General features: G+C 31.7%; 1 protein-coding gene across 5 annotated transcripts in view; it reads right to left on the bottom strand.

The window, feature by feature from the left end:
- LOC128180116 (uncharacterized) overlaps positions 1-10,478 on the bottom strand; it is an 82,298-nt gene extending 71,820 nt beyond the window's left edge. For 3 of the 5 annotated variants that reach the window (XM_052847980.1, XM_052847977.1, XM_052847981.1), the window contains exons 1-2: positions 377-480; positions 28-142 (exon numbers count right to left, since the gene is read on the bottom strand). The gene's annotated coding sequence lies outside the window, so the exon portion shown is untranslated. Of the gene's footprint in view, positions 1-27; positions 143-376; positions 481-10,356 lie in introns of those variants that run through there. The other 2 variants (XM_052847979.1, XM_052847982.1) reach the window with 2 other exon arrangements.
- Between the last annotated feature and the right edge of the window lie 11,647 nt (positions 10,479-22,125).

Genomic DNA, 22,125 nt, shown 5'->3' with positions numbered 1-22,125 from the left:
ATGAATAAAAATAAAAATTGTACTTACACGTTTGCTTAGTACGAGAATGAAGGATAGTAGGATGAGTTTCAAAAATCGCACTTAAAATACTCTTTGAAGTTTGTGCTGTACAAGGCGTCAAGGCAACAAAACTGTTCTCGACCTTAAAAAAAAATCTCAGTTTTAAACGCTTTTCTGGTCGATTCTATAGAAAGAAAGGGCACGTCTGTTGGGGCACCAAAAGGGTATCTAAAAATTAAAGATTAAATTAATACACGCATGACGAGTTCAATATTCTCGATCCAATAAAGAATACATGTACGTATGGGAAAGAGAATAAATTCCGCATATCAAAATTGATTTCAAACTAATTATGAGAGTCTATGGATAACCACACCTGTAATCCACTATCCCAAAAGATCCCTGCATCTAGCGTAAATAAGAAGAAATACATCCAAATATGGAGACTGTTTTACAATACAATACCAAGAATCCTCTGGTATAGAACACAGGAAGAAGATGGTATTTTTATGCTTGGTTTTGATTACAGAGTCGCATATTTGAAAAAAAAAATGTCCTTTGAAAAGATGACATTGTAGATGCATATATAGTCGACGACCTCGGAAATTTGACTCTTACGTGATTTTGTAAATAGGATCGTGTGATTATATAATTATCTGTTTACAAAAAATGCATTCAAAATACGCAGAACAATAGTTTACATTTATTTAAGAATCAATTTTGAATGGTTACAGCCGTAAACAAATATGATCAAAGAGAAAATTGACCTGTTATTCAATTTGTTTGATTTGTCTTTTCTTTATAAAAATCTGTGAACGGCCCTAAATATTAAACCGTATAACATATTAATTTGACCCATGTGTTACGTTTGAAAATTAAACTTTACAATACACAAAGTATTGTGATATTAACAGACACCACTTGATAAGTGATAAACATACCAAGGTAGACGCGCTTTAACCTTATTGTCACTTAATAGGCCCACCGTGCAAAATGAGAAATATTATATTTCATTTCACGCAAGATTGTTTCTTGAATAATAAATCAACCATTCTTGTATAACATAACTTAAATTGCAGGTTTTTTTTAAAGTGAATATTAATTTGTATCAATTGTGATTTATTATGACAGGTGTTTTTTTATTCAAACTATCTAAAAACAATTATAAGTTTCTCATTTGTCAACGGCTTTATTTCTGACAATTACATTGAAATTGCATCTGAAAATTCATAGATTTTCATGGTATATAAAAGTTTGGTATAAATTATTCCCAAATTGTTTAAATCCCATTTATATACTTATAGTACAGAAAAGCCAAAAAATCAAATGTAACGACTCAAACGACAATGTATTTATAAATTTAATGTCATAACAAATTAGCAGGCAGCGGACGTATGATACCCCTATACCTAGCGTAAAAGAAAAGCTAGTTATTTTAAAAAAAAACCATACAAATATGTGGATCTATTACACGCTCCGATAGAGGGTGCACTTGATATTTTGGTTCGAAAGGGTTGACAACAGAATCGCATGATTAAGAAATAACATATTTCTGGTAAACAAAAAAACCCCATATTTTTGTTTATATTATTTAAAGTGTATAAGAAATACATTTGCGATAATTTATGCTGTTATAAATAAAGCTGTACCTTTAGACACCCAGTGTACTAACAAGGTTTATCCAATATGTATCACCTTCAAGTCAGATGATTATATGCATGCTTTAAAATAAAAATATTGGTTGCTTAATATCTTGTAGATTTTAAGAGATCGGTTGTTTAATTTAATACGTAGCATTATTTCAGTTAGGCAAAATATGAACGAGTACTTGTGTACATCGAAGCATCATTTCGTTTTAAAAGTCATTTCTGCAACCTAACACCAATAAATGTCGCATGGCCAAAGGTGTAGGCAATCTGTCTCAGCTCACGGTTTTAAATAGATAAAACCGCATACTGTTGCATCTGAATGTGTTCTGAACTCTTCTATTCATAAAAGCAGATATGATTGAGCAAACAATATACATTTCTCCCTCTATTTCTTAAACGATTGTAAATCAAATGGAAACAAACATGACAGAAATCTAAGCGTTCTGGTTAATCGATTTACATACGTCTGCAACCCTTTAACTTTAACTTTGTATAACTCATTAAAGGTTTAAGTAATTGAAGTATAATATGTATTGTATGACAAACAATGCGTACAACGTTCATATCTGATTTTGTCCATGATGAACACTCAGTCTCGAAATTGAAACTATATTGATTGTACGATCTCTATTATGAACTAACATGGACTGGCCTAAGATTGTACAGTAGTTTTAAATACCATTGTAACTTTCCCATAAATAAAAGAATTGGATGTTGCTCCAAGTTAATGTACAAATCGACAACATTTATTAATTATTATAATACCCACTTTAATATGAATGTATCAGTTTTATATTTACAGATTTTTTATTTTAAAATTATAATATTTGCATCAAAATAGGATTGTCAAAATGCACTATGTGCTGAAATGTTTCGGATTAATATGATGACATGATGTTTGGGGTATTTTTTATTACAGACTGTAAGCCTTGCTGCTGGGTTATCACATATACACATGTACGGGATACTCTGCCGTACAATTATGCCGGGCCTAGGTGACAGTTTTGCACACGTCTAAGCTGTATGTATCGAAAATTTTAATTATGCATATTATAAACAATCGCTTAATGAGTTTCAAACCACCTTTGTTATTGATGTATATTACCTGTCAGGTGAGATATTTACCTTGAAAAATTAATTTCTAGTGAAAAATAATTTTTACCACAGAAAAAAAATCTTTAAGATATTCGAAATGTCTTACTGGAATACTTGAACTTCTAATGAGGATTAGAATTAACTGTCAGATGAGACACACTTAAGGAGTCTCGGGGGAGAATGTTTCAAACATACGATTTCCTTTAAATTTTTTTACAGTGAAATGTCAACTTATGAGTAAACAACTATGTGCAAAATATAAAGTAAATTGACCGGATATTTTATTTGATTGTCGCGCTCAAATTTTGGTCGTATGTCCGATTCATCACCGACATTTTATATTAATAGGATTATACAGGACAATGAGAGTTTTCATTTTCAATTTCATATTTAAAAAAGTACAAAAATACGATTTTCTTTAAATTTTCAGCGATGGACGGTTAACATATAAGTAAACTTTTTGCCAAATTAAAACAATATTGACCGGATGGTTTTTAGGCTATCAGTCCTCATAGTTTGATCCTATAAACGTGCCGTGCCAGCAATTTTACATTATAGAATTGTATAAAACAAAAGGATGTTTACGAATCAAATTTAATTTTATTTGTATTAGAAAAAATACATTTCCACTCACACAGAACGTAGAAGGGTCGCGTATATGTTTTTATTTTGCAAATTATAGTTTTGATTTTAATTATTGACGCTGTAATAGAAAATGCACGACGTTAATTCTTGTCAATTGTTACGTCAGAGTCTCAACTGACGTCATCCTAAGACGTTGACTCCGACGACAATAACGTCGATTTTGAAGAAGCAGGGAAAAATTTAAATACTTCTGACATTATTCTAACGATTCATTTCACTAAAAAAAAAAAATTTTGATAAGTAATTTTTCTGAAATAAAAACGTTACATGATAACCTGTATCATTGAACATTTTACTTTAAATCTGTTTTTTACAACAGTAATGCGCAATACCCTGCGCAGAGGGCGCACAATTTTAATTTTAAACCCGCTACCGACCTTAAAACAAAGGGTGCTTATATATTCTTTACAGAATGTTCTATCATTTGGTATACATAGATTTTTACATATTTGCGTCTGAAGAGGATGCAAAATTGCCACATTTGCACTGGCATAATTATCCGGCAGTGTTACACACAGGTTGATCATTCTGAATACCAATTGTACATGCATTCTTTAATATTTTTACTACAAAATGTAGGATGTAAATCAAAAAAAATGCTGCTTTGTATGAATCTTCCGAAAAAACATTAAATAGATAGTTTGACGAGATATTGGCGCTTCTGATTGGTCGAAACATTCCTTTGATACCTGCATCAATAATATTTTTCAGAATCTACTGCATCAATAATTTTTTTTTCAGGATCTACTTTTCTCTACTGTTCTGATTAAACACTATTTATAGAATGGGAATTTCCAAAAAACACTGTCAACAAAATGAAAAGTTGTGTTTTTTTAATTGTAAGTAGAAATAAACTTTATAAATATATAAAATCAAAAGTTTAACTTTGAAAATAAACAATACACAATTATAGTAATTAAAAGTGGTTAGCGCGGTGGCCGCTCCCTGCCAGGAGAATGGGTTACAGAGGTCGTGAGCCCAAGCCCCGGCCGGGGCGGAGGTGGAGCTACAAAAAGGTGAATTTAAGTATGTCTTTATCATTCACTATGGGCAGGTATATGTCAATTTGAGAGTTAATGCAATGTTTGTTCTTATTATATGTATATATCTATGCAATCTGTATCGTCCCGATCTTCTCAAATTGTCGTTTAACAGTATTCCACCTGTATCTCAAACGACCGTGTAGTGAGCGACCAGCGCGCTAGTTTCCCTTCGTTATCGAAAGCTAGATTTTTGTATTGCCTAGATAGCCCAGTGGTTAGCGCGGTGGCCGCTCACTGCTACGAGAAAGGGTTCCAGAGGTTGCCAGTTCAAGCCCCGGCCGGAGCGGAGGTGGAACTCCAAAAAGGTGAATTTCTCTATGCTTTATATATATACTAATTCTATTCGTTCCTGACTCTACAGATAAACAATAAACCTGTCTTAGCATAAAATGATATTTCATACCTTCCTTCGAATGAAATAATATAGAATAGAATAATCAATAAATTCCAATCTTTATTTTAGAGGTATACTTTCAAGTTTACGTTCAGAGGTTTTTTTTAAGGATTACATATCTTACTTCACCACCACCCACACCCCCTTCCCCAGCATGCCTAGTAACTAAACAAAATAAAAATGCGCAAAAAAGATAGTTTCACTCAGGAAACAATTTTGAATGGTTACAGCCGTTAAAATACAGCTTACTCCACTTATATTGAAATCGCTTATTTTGAAATTCCGCTTATTTTGAAATAGAAATAAATCCCCAGTTTTTGCCTCTCATATTCTTTGCATTGATTTAACGGATATAATGAAATCGTCTATTTTGAAATATCGCTTATATTGAAGCCACTGATCGGTCCCCAAAGGTGATAATTAGTTGTTTTTATAACGGTTATATTGAAGTACTCCCTGGCGGCTGTCGTCACGGTTGGTGACAGTAATTATGCCAGACTGACCGGTTGATATACAAAGGTGTGAATAAAGTTATCATCATGTGTGTTTTTATACTTCTATTAAAAAGTAAAATGTATACACTGTTGAATTTGATACGGATGTATTGAGGCTAGACGTAATATGGAAACCCCACGGAAAAGAAATACCTTATCTCCGGACGCTAAATGCAAACTAGTTTTGTTTATTGATGAAAAAACAAAGCCTAAATTCAATATAGATAAGGATTTTGAGATTATCGAGTGTACACTTACGATGGTATACAAGAAGCGTTCAGCAATATTTGAAGCGTTTGAGTCTGGTGATTTTTCTCTAAAACGTAAAAGAATGCGATTGGAGATTATGATGAGGTTTCAGATAGTAACAAAATGAAACTTACAAAACTTTCGGATATAATTTTAATCAAACTTTCAAGGACTAATGTTCCATGTAATCTGTTCATTGCAATAGATAAATGATGACCAAATAATTTGTTCGGGTTTGGTTTTCTATGCTTACATCGGGATTGAACTTTCAAAAATGGCGGCTTCACTTCAGTCAATTTCGCTTATATTGAAATACGGATATATTGAAATAATTTGCATGGTCCCTTGAATTTCAATATATCCGGAATAGGCTGTATATGTTCTGTTACTCAATCTTTTTTACTTGTCTATTCTATTTATAAATCTGCAAGACTGATATTTATCTTATATTTAAAACTATCTTATACCAATGGCCAAGTAATGCCAAATAATGGGATCTAACCCTAATTATGGTATTTGCATCTGATCAATTCAACGCATGTATTACATGTACCTATGAAAATTACACATTTTCGATTCAAAAGTAATGGGATATTTACAGACACCTCTTGATAATTTGTTACCAGACCATTTCAGATGGGCCTTGTCGCTAAACAGGCACACCGTGCAAAATAAGAAACATTAAATTCCATGTTACGCAACCTCGTTATTTGTGTGATACATACGCCATTCTAATACCAGTATTGGATGACTGAACTTAAAGCTTTTTTAATATGAGTATGTAAAGCAGCAACAATAATTGATTTTCTAAAATACTTTTATTGTTGTTTTACAAAAGTATTTCAAAGCCAACTATCAGTTCCATCATCGTTAAACGATTACCCTTTTGTAAAGGATTTGTGTTGACTTTATTTTAACAAAATACTTGTTGTATGTAATCTTATGAAATTTTGGTATTTGTGTATATAATTTGATATGTAGCATCATTTCAGTTAGGCAAAATGTAAGCGAAAACCTGTATACGGTGACACATCATTTCGTTTTTAAAATTTATTGCTGCAACCAAACACCAAAAGAATCTTGGTATGCTTAGTGGGTTTGATGATCCGTCTCAGCTACGACGGATTTTATTATACAAGACGGCATACTTGTTGCAGCTGAGTGTGTTTTAAACTCTTCTTTTAATAAAATCAGATAGAATTACGTACAGCAAACTATTCTTTTTTCTGTTTATATGACTAATAATATATCTTTGCGTTGTCAGTGGTATGGATAATAACGGTTTTAAATAGACATGTTACCAGCTTGTTTCAACTGAGTTTTTCAGACTCTTCATTTGATATATTCAGTAAGTTAAAACTACAGCAAATAACACGCGTTATGTGTAAATAACAATAAAATAGACAAGTCCCAACTATTCTGAAAATCTCGATTATAACTCATACGAAAACAAACAAGACTAAAATGCTTACAAACGATCTAGTAAATAACGACCTGTCTGCATCCCTCTAGCAATAACAATGTATTGTTTATCTTCTTGAATTCCCTTGTTAATATACGAAGCAATACTAAAATCGTTTACAACACTCATAGATGGCAGTGTCTATTGTGATTTTTGGTGTTGACTTTACGTAAAATAATTCTATATCGATCAAAACTAAGACTATATTGAGCGCACAATCCTATGAATTTGCTCGAATTGGTCTCTGGCTTTAAAATAGTTGTACAATATAGTAACCGTTGTAACATTCAATGAATATGTAAGAAATTGACTGCGTCTTCCGTTTGAAATACAGATCGACAAAATTAGTCAAATACTTATTTAATAAGAGGGTGCAAACTAGATAATACCTTAAAAATTGGCAAAATTAGATCCCCTTACATGCAAAACGTGATGTATTGTTTTAATAATACCCTAAACATTCCAATGTAAAATTTAAATCATAATTATGTACCGGTAGTCAGAATTCCCTGTTTTCTAATATGTCTATTTACCTCATCCTTAAAAAACTACTAGATTAGTTTTCAAATCAAATATTTTTATTTTATAGATATTCAGTGTTATTAAACTAAACTTTATGAATTTCAAAGATATTATCTTGAACTTTTTAACAAACAAGCAACTCAAACTCATACTTCACAACATCCTCAACTCGCCTATTGTCTGGTTTGATGGATTTTAAAAGCTTGGAAACAAACGTCTGTCATATTAATTATGATATCAAAAAAGGAATATCGAACTATTTTTATCCATAACGTTTTACTAATGTTAATGGTTTTCATTTAGAAATTGTTCCAGGCCTAAAGTTGATTATTATGACAAATAAAATAATCACTGATAGCATACACTCCTTTCCTTTTTATATCTTTGTATTTGCTACACTTTTATGAAATTTCTTTTTTTTTCTACTAAATAGCCAGGTTTGTTTTGATTGTTTTCTAGACTGTACAGGTAGATAACAAAAATATCATTATCATCCTTAAATCATCAAAACGAATACTGGGTACGTCAAATGAATACAAAAAATGATATTCAATAATGATTGTTTATTATAAAGGTATATCATATATTTTATATTTCATGATATTATCAAAGTATCTAAGTGCCTGTATGGTGTCTATAAATATCACATTACTTTGTCAATCAAATTTTGAAATATCGTATAAAAATGGACAATTACTGCAGATAACGACATATTAACATTGTAAGTCTTGTCGAAAATTGTCATTTATGTGCCACGTAAAACGTTTGCAATTTGCAAAGAAGTATACAAATGTACACATAACAAGTGATTATCAGACCGTGGTAGTTCGCCTTGTTGTTGTAAAATAATGCACTTTGTCAAGCAAGAAATATTAAATTTCATTTCACACACCTCTTTTTTAGTAAGCAATATTGATATTTGCATCATGCATATAAAATAAAAGAGTAGTTATAGTAATTATAATAATACAAACGTCCCTTGCATCTGTCTTAAAAAGCGACTAAAATAAATGAGAAAAATAACATAGTAGTTAACCCGACGAAATATTGCAATCTTTTTTTTACTTCCTTTGTTTCCAAATTAAGATAATTTAAGGGAAAAAAGAGAAAACTTTATAACAAAATAAACTTAATACAATATTATATGTTGTAACTTGTGTTTTAAATGTGAGTTAACTTTTATTTAGGATAACTTTATTTCGGAATTAAACAGCAATAAACTGTATCATAACAACTAATTTTTGTAAACATTTCAATGTGTATTTTAAGTACATTTTCATGAAACCAATAACAACATAGCAAGAATAAAGTTGGCCAACAGTAAGTTTCCGGGGATAAGCTTCCTCATGAGGCCCCATATTTTAATGATTAACAAAAAATGCTAAATGACGATGTCACAAAACTATAATGTTAACGGAATGAAGAATTAAATTTCTATCTACAAATATGTTTACATAAAATGATATTTGTGTGCCATACATTTGAAACCAGACTCTACCCATATTTGACTTCGGATTCCTTCAACATCTGATTTTTAAAGATTTGCGCCTGCTATTTGTTAATCGAAGAAATGCCTCTTTTAATAATCACAATAAATGGATTTTAAAAAGTAGTTCAATTCGTGAAATTTTCGTTATGCATGCAGCCTCTATTCATCCCCGGACCCCAAAAATCAAAAAGATTTCTAGTACCCCATTCAAGATAGATATGTTACCAACAGGTGGATGATTTTCGGTAATCAATGGAAATTGTAAACAACAGCTTCTTTCATTTTTACAATGTATAATCTTCGACAAATATTTAATAGTGTTTGCTTGCAAGACAATTGAATAAAGGTAAAAGGAAAGGTTAAAAGAAAGATTTAGAGCAAATATATAATTAACGAATCAGTTATAATTGTGAGCCTGAAAATTAGTTATAGTCACTATCATTTTTACTTAAATTTATATTTTGATACACATTTTAATCAAGACCAAATCAATAAATGTTTGAAGAAACCGCTTTTATTAGACTTATCTGAATTTACAATTAATGTACAAGCCCGACTATCAATAATATTCATCAAAAGATTGTCCGTAAGAATCAACAATAATATGTTGTTGTTTTTTTTAATTTTAATTTTATAACTTTAAATCGTAGTGCATATAACTTTATTTTTACTTTTTTGTTTGTCTTCAGCACAATTCTTTGTGAGGGTTTCGGGGGTTGAAATCCATATCCATATACGCCGTTAAGGGGGGGGGGGGGGGTGGTGAAATCCATATACGCCGTAATTAGGGGGTTGGGTTGAAATCCATATACACCGTAATTAGACATAGGACGGGTGGTTTGAAGTCCATATACGCCTTAATTAGACTTAACAGAATGGAAAAGCCAACTAAATAGATGTTAATAAAAAACATATACATTAATCTTTAACAAATATTACACGATAACCACATTAATATTTCCCTTGCACTTTGATTCGATTACAAATAATGGGTTTTCAAATAGAGATCTAATTGGTTCGCGCTCTGATTCTACAACGCAATTGGTCGATTATTTTATTTGACAGGTATATAAGTTATACCGGACCCGGTATATGTTTATATGTTTTCAAAGTCCGCTCTGGTCTGCGTCAGCCTGGAGTTTACCCGCGTCAGCTCTGGGTCCGCCTTAGAGGACCCGAAGCAGACCCTAACGGACACAGAAAGCAGATCCAGGGTTTCTGTAAGGTAGTGTCTAATCCGCACTGACTTTTTGTGAAATACACAACTATTTAGGTGAACCGTTTACCATGAATAGAAATAAAAATTGTACTTACACGTTTGCTTAGTACGAGAATGAAGGATAGTAGGATGAGTTTCAAAAATCGCACTTAAAATACTCTTTGAAGTTTGTGCTGTACAAGGCGTCAAGGCACCAAAACTGTTCTCGACCTTAAAAAAAAAATCTTAGTTTTAAACGCTTTTCTGGTCGATTCTATAGAAAGAAAGGGCACGCCTGTTGGGGCACCAAAAGGGTATCTAGAAATTAAAGATTAAATTAATACACGCATGACGAGTTCAATATTCTCGATCCAATAAAGAATACATGTACGTATGGGAAAGAGAATAAATTCCGCATATCAAAATTGATTTCAAACTAATTATGAGAGTCTATGGATAACCACACATGTAATCCACTATCCCAAAAGATCCCTGCATCTAGCGTAAATAAGAAGAAATACATCCAAATATGGAGACTGTTTTACAATACAATACCAAGAATCCTCTGGTATAGAACACAGGAAGAAGATGGTATTTTTATGCTTGGTTTTGATTACAGAGTCGCATATTTGAAAACAAAAATGTCCTTTGAAAAGATGACATTGTAGATGCATAAATAGTCGACGACCTCGGAAATTTGACTCTTACGTGATTTTGTAAATAGGATCGTGTGATTATATAATTATCTGTTTACTAGAAATGCATTCAAAATACGCAGAACAATAGTTTACATTTATTTCAGAATCAATTTTGAATGGTTACAGCCGTAAACAAATATGATCAAAGAGAAAATTGACCTGTTATTCAATTTGTTTGATTTGTCTTTTCTTTATAAAAATCTGTGAACGGCCCTAAATATTAAACCGTATAACATATTAATTTGACCCATGTGTTACGTTTGAAAATTAAACTTTACAATACACAAAGTATTGTGATATTAACAGACACCACTTGATAAGTGATTAACATACCAAGGTAGACGCGCTTTAACCTTATTGTCACTTAATAGGCCCACCGTGCAAAATGAGAAATATTATATTTCATTTCACGCAAGATTGTTTCTTGAATAATAAATAAACCATTCTTGTATAACATAACTTAAATTGCAGGTTTTTTTAAAGTGAATATTAATTTGTATCAATTGTGATTTATTATGACAGGTGTTTTTTTATTCAAACTATCTAAAAACAATTATAAGTTTCTCATTTGTCAACGGCTTTATTTCTGACAATTACATTGAAATTGCATCTGAAAATTCATAGATTTTCATGGTATATAAAAGTTTGGTATAAATTATTCCCAAATTGTTTAAATCCCATTTATATACTTATAGTACAGAAAAGCCAAAAAATCAAATGTAACGACTCAAACGACAATGTATTTATAAATTTAATGTCATAACAAATTAGCAGGCAGCGGACGTATGATACCCCTATACCTAGCGTAAAAGAAAAGCTAGTTATTTAAAAAAAAAAACATACAAATATGTGGATCTATTACACGCTCCGATAGAGGGTGCACTTGATATTTTGGTTCGAAAGGGTTGACAACAGAATCGCATGATTAAGAAATAACATATTTCTGGTAAACAAAAAAACCCCATATTTTTGTTTATATTATTTAAAGTGTATAAGAAATACATTTGCGATAATTTATGCTGTTATAAATAAAGCTGTACCTTTAGACACCCAGTGTATTAACAAAGTTTATCCAATATGTATCACCTTCAAGTCAGATGATTATATGCATGCTTTAAAATAAAAATACTGGTTGCTTATTATCTTGTAGTGTTTTAGGGATCGGTTGTTTAATTTAATACGTAGCATTATTTCAGTTAGGCAAAATATGAACGAGTACTTGTGTACAGTTATGCATCATTTCGTTTTAAAAGTCATTTCTGCAACCTAACACCAATAAATGTTTCATGGCCTAAAGTGTAGACAATCCGTCTCAGCTCACGGTTTTAAATAGATAAAACCGCACATCTGCTGCATCTAAATGTGTTCTGAACTCTTCTATTCATAAAAGCAGATATCATGAGAGCAAACAATATACATTTCTCCCTCTAATTCTTTAACGGTTGTAATTCATATGGAAACTAACATGACTGAAATCTAAGCGTTCTGGTAAATCGATTTACATATTACGTCTGCAACCCTTTAACTTTAACTTTGTATTAAAGGTTTAAGTAATTGAAGTATAATATGTACTGTATGACAAACAATGCTTATAACGTTCATATCTGATTTTGTTCATGATGAACACTCAGTCTTGTGTTAACAAACAAATATTTTTGATCGATAGAAATTGAAACTATATTGATTGCACGATCTCTATTATGAACTAACAAGGACTGGCTTAAGATTATACAGTAGTTTTAGAAACCATCGTAACTTTCCATAAATGAAAGAATTGGATGTTGCTCCAAGTTTATATACAAATCGACAAAATTTATTAATTATTATAATACCCAATTTAATATGAATGTATCAGTTTTATATTTACAGATTTTTTATTTTAAAATTATAATATTTGCATCATAATAGGATTGTCAAAATGCGCTAGGCGCTGAAATGTTTCGGATTAACATGATGACATGATGTTCGGAGTAATCGTTTGGGACCCGCGTTTTGCACTGGACTGGGATGTGGACCCATCTTTTTTTTATTACAGATTGTAAGCCTTGCTCCTGGGTTATCACGCCAAAAAGATAGTTTCACTTAGGAATCAATTTTGAATGATCACAGCCGTTAACATATATGATTAAAGGAGATGTGTTCTGTTACTCAATCTGTTTTACTTGTCTATTCTATTTATAAAATCTGCAAGACTGATATTAATCTAATTTTTAAAACTATCTTATACCAAAGGCCAAGTTATGCCAAATAATGGGCTCTAACCCTTATTCTGATCAGTTCAATGCATGTATTACATGTACCTATGAAAATTACACTTTTTCGATTCACAAAGTAATGGGACATTTAAAGACACCACTTGATATTTTGTGACCAGACCGTAGTAGACGGGCATTGTCGCTAAATAGGCACACCGTGCAAAATAAGAAACGTTAAATTCCATGTTACGCAACATCGTTTTTTGTATGATACATACAACATTCTAATACCGGTATTAGATGACTGAACTTGAAACTTTTTTTATTATGAGTATGTAAAGCAGCAACAATAATTGATTTTTTTAAATACTTTTTTTTAAAAGTATTTCAAAGCCAACTATCAGTTTCATAATCGTTAAAAGATAACCCATTGGCTAGAGGATTTGTGTTGACTTTTTTTTACCAAAAAAAAAACTGGTTGTATGTAATCTTATTAGATTTTAGTATAAGTGTATAAAATTTGATATGTAGCATCATTTCAGTTAGGCTAACTGTAAGTGAAAAAACCTTTATACGGTGAAACATCATTTTGTTAAATTTTCATTTTGTTAAGTTATTGCTGCAACGTAGCACCAAACAAATGTTGGTATGTTTAGTGGTTTGATGATTCGTCTCAGATACAACGGATTTTTATAGACAAGACATCATACTTGTTGCAGCTGAGCGTGTTTTAAACTCTTCTTTTAATAAAATAAGATATAATTACGTACAGCAAACTATATTCGTTCTGATTTTATGACAGCCAATAGATCTATGCTTACTCAGTGGTATGGAATATAACCGTTTTAAATAGACATGCTATCAGCTTGTTTCAACTGAGTTTTTAGACTCATCGTTTAATATATTCAGTTAGTTAAATCTACAGCAAATAACAAGCTTTATGTGTGAATAACAATAAAAATGGACAAGTTCCTACTATTTTGAAAATGTCGATTATAACTCATATGAAAACAAACAAGACTAAAATGCTTACAAACGATCTAGTAAATAACGACATGTCTGCATCCCTCTAACATTAACAATGTATTGTTTATCTTGTTGAATTTCCTCGTCAATATAAGTATCAATAATAAAAACGTTTACAACACTCATAGATGGCTGTGTCTATTGTGATTTGTTGGTGTTGACTTTACGTAAATATTTCTAAATCGATAAAAACTAAGACTTTATTGAGCGCACAATCCTATGGATTTGATCAAATTGGTCTCTGGCTTTAAAATAGTTGTACAATATAGCAACCGTTGTAACATTCAATGAATATGTAAGAAATGCGTCTTCCGTTTGAAATACAGATCGACAAAATTAGTAAAATACTTATTTAATAAGAGGGTGCAAACTAGATAATACCATAAACATTGGCAAAATTAGATTCCCTTACATACAGAAAGTGATTTTTTGTTTAAATAATACCCCACAAACTCCAGTGTAAAATTTAAATCATAATTATGTAGTCAGAATTCCCTGTTTTCTAATATGTCTATTAACCTTATCCTTAAGAAACTACTAGATTAGTTTTCAAATCAATATTTTTTTTATTTTATAGATATTCAGTGTTATTAAACTAAACTTTATGAATTTCAAAGATATTATCTTGAACTTTTTAACAAACAAGCAACTCAAACCCATACTACACAACACCCCCAACTCGCCTATTGTCTGGTTTGATGGATTCCAAAAGCTAGGAAACAATCTTCTGTCATATTATTTATGATATCAAAAAAGGAATATCGAACTATTTTTATCCATAACATTCTTCTTATGTTAATGGTTTTCATTTAGAAATTTGTCCAGGCCTAAAGTTGATTATTATGACAAATTAAATAATAACTGATAGCATACACTCCTTTCCTTTTTATATCTTTGTATTTGCTACACTTTTATGAAATTTCTTTTTTTTCTACTAAATAGCCAGGTTTGATTTGATTGTTTTCTGAACTGTACAGGTAGATAACAAAAATAGCATTATCATCCTTAAATCATCAAAAAGAATACTGGGTACGTCAAATGAATACAAAAAATGATATTCAATAATGATTGTTTATTATAAATGTATATCATATATTTTACATTTCATGATATTATCAAAGTATCTAAGTGCCTGTATGGTGTCTATAAATATCACATTACTTTGTCAATCAAATTTTGAAATATCGTATAAAAATGGACAAGTACTGCAGATAACGACATATCAACATTGTAATTCTTGTCGAAAATTTTCATGTATGTGTCACGTAAAACGTTTGCGATTTGCAAAGAAGTATACACATGTACACATAACAAGTGATTATCAGACCGTGGTAGTTCGCCTTGTTGTTGTAAAATAATGGACCTTGTCGAGCAAGAAATATTAAATTTCATTTCACGCACCTCTTTTTAGTAAACAATATTGATATTTGCATCATGCATATAAAATGAAAGTAATTACAGTAATTAGAATAATATAAACGCCCCTTGCACCTGTCCTAAAAAGCGACTAAAAAATGAGAAAAATAAAGTAGTTATTAACCCGACGAAATATTGTAATATATTTTTCACTTCCTTTGTTTCCTAATAAAGATAATTTAAGGGAAAAAAGAGAAAACTTTATAATAAAATAAACGTTATACAACATTATATCTTGTAACTTGCTTTCTAAATGTGAGTTAACTTTTATTTGTGATAACTTTATTTCGGAATTAAACAGCAATAAACTGTATCATTAACAACTTAGTTCTGTAACCATTTCAATGTGTATTTTAAGTACATATTTATAAAACCAATAACAACATAGCAAGAACAAAATTGGCCAACGGTAAGTTTCCGGGAATAAGCTTCCTCATAAGGCCCCATATTTTAATGATCAACCAAAAATGTTAAATGACGATGCCACAAAACTATAATATCAGCGGCATGAAGACTTAAAAATGACTCTGCAATCAGCAAAATGAATGTATAAGTTTTCTATCAACATAATGATATGTTTATATAAAATGATATTTTCTGTGCCATACATTTGAAACCAGACATGTACACTTTCCAAATAGTTGACTTCAGGTTCCTTCAACGTCTGATTCTTAAACATTTGCGCTTGCTCTTTGTAAATCGAAGAAACGCCTCTTTGAATGAATACAAAAATGGGATTTAAAAAAGTAGTTCAATTCGTGAAATTTCCCCATATGCATGCAGCCTTTATTCATCCCAGGATCACAAAAATCAAAGAGATTTCTAGTCCCCCATTCAAAATAGATATGTTGTCAACAGGTGGATGATTTTCTGTAATCAATGGAAATTGACAACAACAGCTTCTTTCATTTTTACAATGTATTATCTTCGACAAATATTTAATTGTTTTTACTTGCAAGACAATTAAAAAAAGGTAGAAAGATTGAGAGTAAATACATAATTAGCGAATCGGTTGGAATTGTAAGTCTGGAAATTAATTACAGTCACTATCATTTTTACTTTGATATTTTGATATAACTTTTGACATACTTAATTCAAGACCAAATCAATGAATGTTGTAAGAAACCGATTTTATTAGACTTATCTGAATTTACACTTAATGTGCAAGCCCGACTATCAATAATTGTCATCAAAATATTGTCCGTAAAAATCAACAATAATATGTTTTTTGTATTTTTTTTAGTTTTATAACTTTAAATCGTAGTTCATATATCTTTATTCCTACTATTTTGTTTGTCTTCAGCAGAATTTTGTGTGAGGGTTTGGGGGGTTGAAATCCATATACGCCGTTAAGGGGGATGGGGGTTGAAATCCATATACGCCGTAATTAGGTGGTGGGGTTGAAATCCATATACTCCGTAATTAGACGTAGGTGGGGTTGATGGAAGTCCGTATACGCCGTAATTAGACTTAACGGATTGAAAAAGCCAACATAATGTTAATAAAAACAAATATATATACATGAAGTATACATTAATCTATAAAAAATATTAAACGATAACCACATTTCCCTTGCACTTTGATTCGATTACAAATAATGGGTTTTCAACTAGAGAGCTGATTAGTCGGTGCTCTGATTATACAACGCATTTTATCGATAATTTTATTCGACAGGTTTAAAGTTATACCGGACACGGAATATGATTACAAAGTCTTCTCTTTGAGTCTGCTCTAGTCTGTTATGCGTCAGCCTGGAGTTTATCCGGGTCAGCTCTGGGTCCGCCCGAGAGGACTCGAAGCAGACACTAACGGACACAGAAAGCAGACCTAGGGTTTTAATGGGGTTTCTGTTAGGTAGTGTCTAATCCGTATTGACTTTTTATGAAATACACAGGTATTAAGAAGAAATGTTTACCATGAAAAATAATTAAAATTGAACTTACACGTTCGCTTAGTACATGAATCGAGGATGCATCATGCGTTTCAAAAATCGCACTTAAAATACGCTTTTAAGTGTGTGCGAAGACTCTGAAATAATGCTGTACAAGGCGTCAAGGCAACAAAACGGTTCTTGACCTAAAAATAAAAACATCTCAGTTTTAGACGTTTTTCTGGTCTTTTCTTTAGGGTACACCTGTTGGGGCACCAGAAGGGTATCTAAAAATCAAGGATTAAATTAATACACGCATGACGAGTTCAATATTCTCGATTCAATGAAGAGTAAATGTACATATAGGAAAGAGAATAAATTCCACATATCAAAATTGATTTCAAGCTAATTATGATAGTCTATGGAAAACCACATTTATGATCCACTATCCCAAAAGACCCTTCATCTAGCGTACATAAGAAATACATCCAAATATGGAGACTGTTTTACAATACAATACCAAGAATCCTCTGCTATAGAACACAGGACAAAGATGGTATTTTTATGCTCGGTTTTTTATTACACAGTCGCATATTTGAAAAAAAATGTCCTTTAAAAAATGACACTGTCGATGCATATATAGTCCACGACCTGGGAAATTTGACTCTAACGTTATTTCGTATATAGGATCGTGTGATTATATATCTGCTGATTAGAAATAAATTTAAAATACGCAGAACAATAGTTTATATTTATTTCAGAATCAATTTTGAATGGTTATAGCCGTAAACAAATATGATCAAAGAGAAAATTTACCTGTTATTCAATTTGTTTGATTTGTTTCTTCTTTATAAAAATCTGTGAACGTCCATAAATATTAAACCGTATAACAGATTAATTTGACCCATGTGTTACGTTTGAAAATTAAGCTTTGTGATACACAAAGTATTGTGATATTATTAGTCACCACTTGATAAGTGATTATCAGACCATGGTAGACGAGCCTTAACCTTATTGTCGCTCAATAGACCCACCGTGCAAAATGAGAAATATCTTATTTCATTAAATTTCAAGCAAGATTGTTTCTTGAATAATTCATAAACCAGTCTTGTATAACATAACTCTTAAAGTGCAGTGATTTTTTTTTTAAATGATAACTATGTGAAACAACAACGTTAACACCAGGTGAATATTAATTTGTATCAATTGTTATTTACTATGACATGTGTTTTTATACAAACTATTTAAAAACAATTATCAGTTTCTTAATTGCCAATGACTTTATTTCTGACAATTACATTGAAATTCTATCTGTAAATTCATAGATTATCATGGTATATAAAAGTTTGGTATAAATTATTCTCAAATAGTTTAGATCCCATGTATATACCTACAGTATAGAAAAGCCAAAAAAATTAATGTTACTATCACCGGGGAAAATAAGGTGATTCTATATATCCGGCGACAATAAAACTAAAATGCTTTAGATGGTAAAAAGCACTTTATTTGAACTTTAGGTCGGTATGGGTGATTTCTGGGAATCCAAAAACTACACCCGAACAATCCGAAACCTAATCCCTCTCTGTCGACAATGGTGTATAACACAATATAAATAAGAATTGAAAACAATAGAAATTAGCACTTAAGCACGAGTGACATATGTCATAGAGTAAAACCTCAATATGAGTGAGTCAATTAAATCAAAGGTGAGGTGTAAGAGTTAATAAAGTAATTAAGCAATTATAAATGAAGTGAATTATTGTCTTGTACAAAGGGAAAGGTATATTTATGAATAGATAACAGTTACTCAAATTTCACTCCATGATAATTCCCTCGCGCTTCGAAAAATGAGACGTCCTCGTCTAAAAATCATCGGAATGATTTGTAGGGAATGTGCGGTCTGTATCTCAGCGTCGTTTGCTTAGGTCTTGGCCGGAATATGCAAAATGTGTTCTACATTGCAGAGATCCACAACTGCAACACGGCATTCTGGGCTGACCATATTTAAAACGAACCTTTGTCGTCGGTCCCCACACCAGGAAAATATTCCTAGGATTCGAATGCAATAAATCGGTCGCTTAAAAGAACATATTAGCATAATGGCAAAGAAATCCACACACGAAACACACAGAACGAGAACAAGTGTTCGCAGGATGACGTCATCCCGCTCTTGTTACATGCTGGATGGAATCCAGGCGTAGAGTATGTCCGTGCAAGTCCTGGGATGTCCAAAACTCGAAAAGCAGCGACGTTGGTATATGGTCGTAAAAGGCAGTTGAATCTTCTGCTCTTGGGTTGTATTATCGGCGTTTGTTGATGCTCTTGGAAAACTCGCTCGGTTGCTGGTACGCAGGATCTAACTGCTACAAAGTATATGTAGCAGTCCCGGGTAAAATACCCTTAGGATATCTCCACCAAACTATCACCGGGGAAATTAAGGTGTTTCTATATATCCGGCGACAATAAAACTAAAATGCTTTAGATGGTAAAAAGCATTTTATTTGAACTTTAGGTCGGTATGGGTGATTTCTGGGAATCCAAAAACTACACCCGAACAATCCGAAACCTAATTCCTCTCTCTCTACAATGGTGTATAACACAATATAAATAAGAATTGAAAACAATAGAAATTAGCACTTAAGCACGAGTGACATATGTCATAGAGTAAAACCTCAATATGAGTGAGTCAATTAAATCAAAGGTGAGGTGTAAGAGTTAATAGAGTAATTAAGCAAGTATAAATGAAGTGAATTATTGTCTTGTACAAAGGGAAAGGTATATTTATGAATAGATAACAGTTACTCAAATTTCACTCCATGATATTACGATCCAAACTACAATGTATTTATAAATTTAACGTCATAACAAATCAGCAGCCAGCGGTCATATGATACCCCATACCTAGCGTGAAAGAAAAACTGGTTATTTTTTAAAAATAGCATACAAATATGTGGATCTTCTACACGCTTCCTCCGATACAGGGCGCCTTTGATATTTTTGTACTAAAGGGTTGAAAACAGAGTCGCATGATTAAGAAAGAGCATGTTTCTGGTAAAAAGAAAAAAAAAACCCATATGTTTGATGTATTTTGTTGATGGAAAGTAAGTAAGATATGTTTATTTATATTATTTAAAGTGTATAAGAAATACATTTGCGATAGTCCATGCTGTTATAAATAAAGCTGTACCTTTACACACCCAGTGTATTAACAAGATTTTAATTGTCCAACATTTATCACCTTCAAGTCATTTGATTATCTGCAGGTTTTGAAATAAAACTACTAGTTGCTTATAATATTGCAGTGTTTAAGGGATCGGATGTTTAATTTGATACGTAGCATTATTTCAGTTAGGCAAAATATGAACGTGTACAGTCAAGCATAATTTCGTTTTAAAAGTCATTTCTGCAACCTAACACCAATAAATGTTTGCATGCCCAAAGGTGTAAATAATCCGTCTCAGCTCATGGTTTTAAATAGACAAAACCGCACACGTGTTGCATCTGAATGTGTTCTGAATTCTTCAATAAATAAAAGCAGATAGAATTAGAGCAAACAATATACGTCCTATATAAATACACATAACAACGATTTCTCCCTCTGATTTTCAAACGAGTGTTATTCATAAGGAAACGAACATGACTGAAATCTAAGCGTTCTGGTAAATCGATTTACATACGTCTGCAACCTTTAACTTTAACTTTGTAGAGGCCATTAAAGGTTTAAGTAATTGAAGTACAATATGTAGTTATGACAGACAATGTTTACAACGTTCATTTCTGATTTTGTCCATGATGAACACTCAGTCTTGTGCTTACGAAAAAATATTTTTTGATCGATCGAAATTGAAACTATATTGAATGCACGATCTCTATTATGAGCTAACATGGACTGGCCTAAGATTGTACAGTAGTTTAAGATACCATTGTAACTTTCCCATGAATAAAAGAATTTGATGTTGCTCCCGTTTAATGTACAAATCGACAAAATTTATTAATTCTACCCACTTTAAAATGATATTTACTCCAACTGAAAAGAAAATCCACAGATGATAGTGAGAATTCATCTTGCGAAAGTTAAAACACTTTGAAATGGTAAAACTGATGTTTAGCAGAGCTTTGCAAAAAAAAAAGTTTGTACAAATGGTCAAGTACTCCAGTGAGCGACACCAAATTTTGTATCACATATCGCATCAATATTATTTACATGTTACGTATGAAAAGACGTTGAAGTGAATACCGGTACTTATGAAACCCAGAAAACAAAATTTCCAGGCTGACTGTCGTTAAGGACTGTCCATGAGTTTCCGAGGCTAAGCTTCATTGTGTTATTAATCAAGATTGGCAAAAAGATTTATGAGTTAAGGAAATTCTGCAATCAGCAATATTAATGTATAAATTTCATATTCACAGATTTTTGATTTAAAAATGAAAATATTTGCATCGTAATAGAATTGTGAAAATGCATTCAGTGTTAAAATCTTACGGATTAACATGGTGACATGATGTTTGAAGTAATCTTTTGGGACCCGCTTTATGCACTGAAATGTGATGTGGACCCATCTTTTTTTATTCCTGCCCGTAAGCCTTGCCCACAGGTTATTACATTTACACATGTACGGAATTACTGTGCCGTACAATTATGCCTGGCCCAGGTGATAGTTTTGCACACGTCTAAGCTGT

The sequence above is a fragment of the Crassostrea angulata genome, chromosome 4 (genome assembly GCF_025612915.1).
Source record: "Crassostrea angulata isolate pt1a10 chromosome 4, ASM2561291v2, whole genome shotgun sequence".
Lineage (NCBI taxonomy): Eukaryota > Metazoa > Mollusca > Bivalvia > Ostreida > Ostreidae > Magallana > Magallana angulata.
The sequence above is the reverse complement of the archived record's forward strand: the minus strand, read 5'-3'. Positions and strand labels throughout refer to the sequence as shown.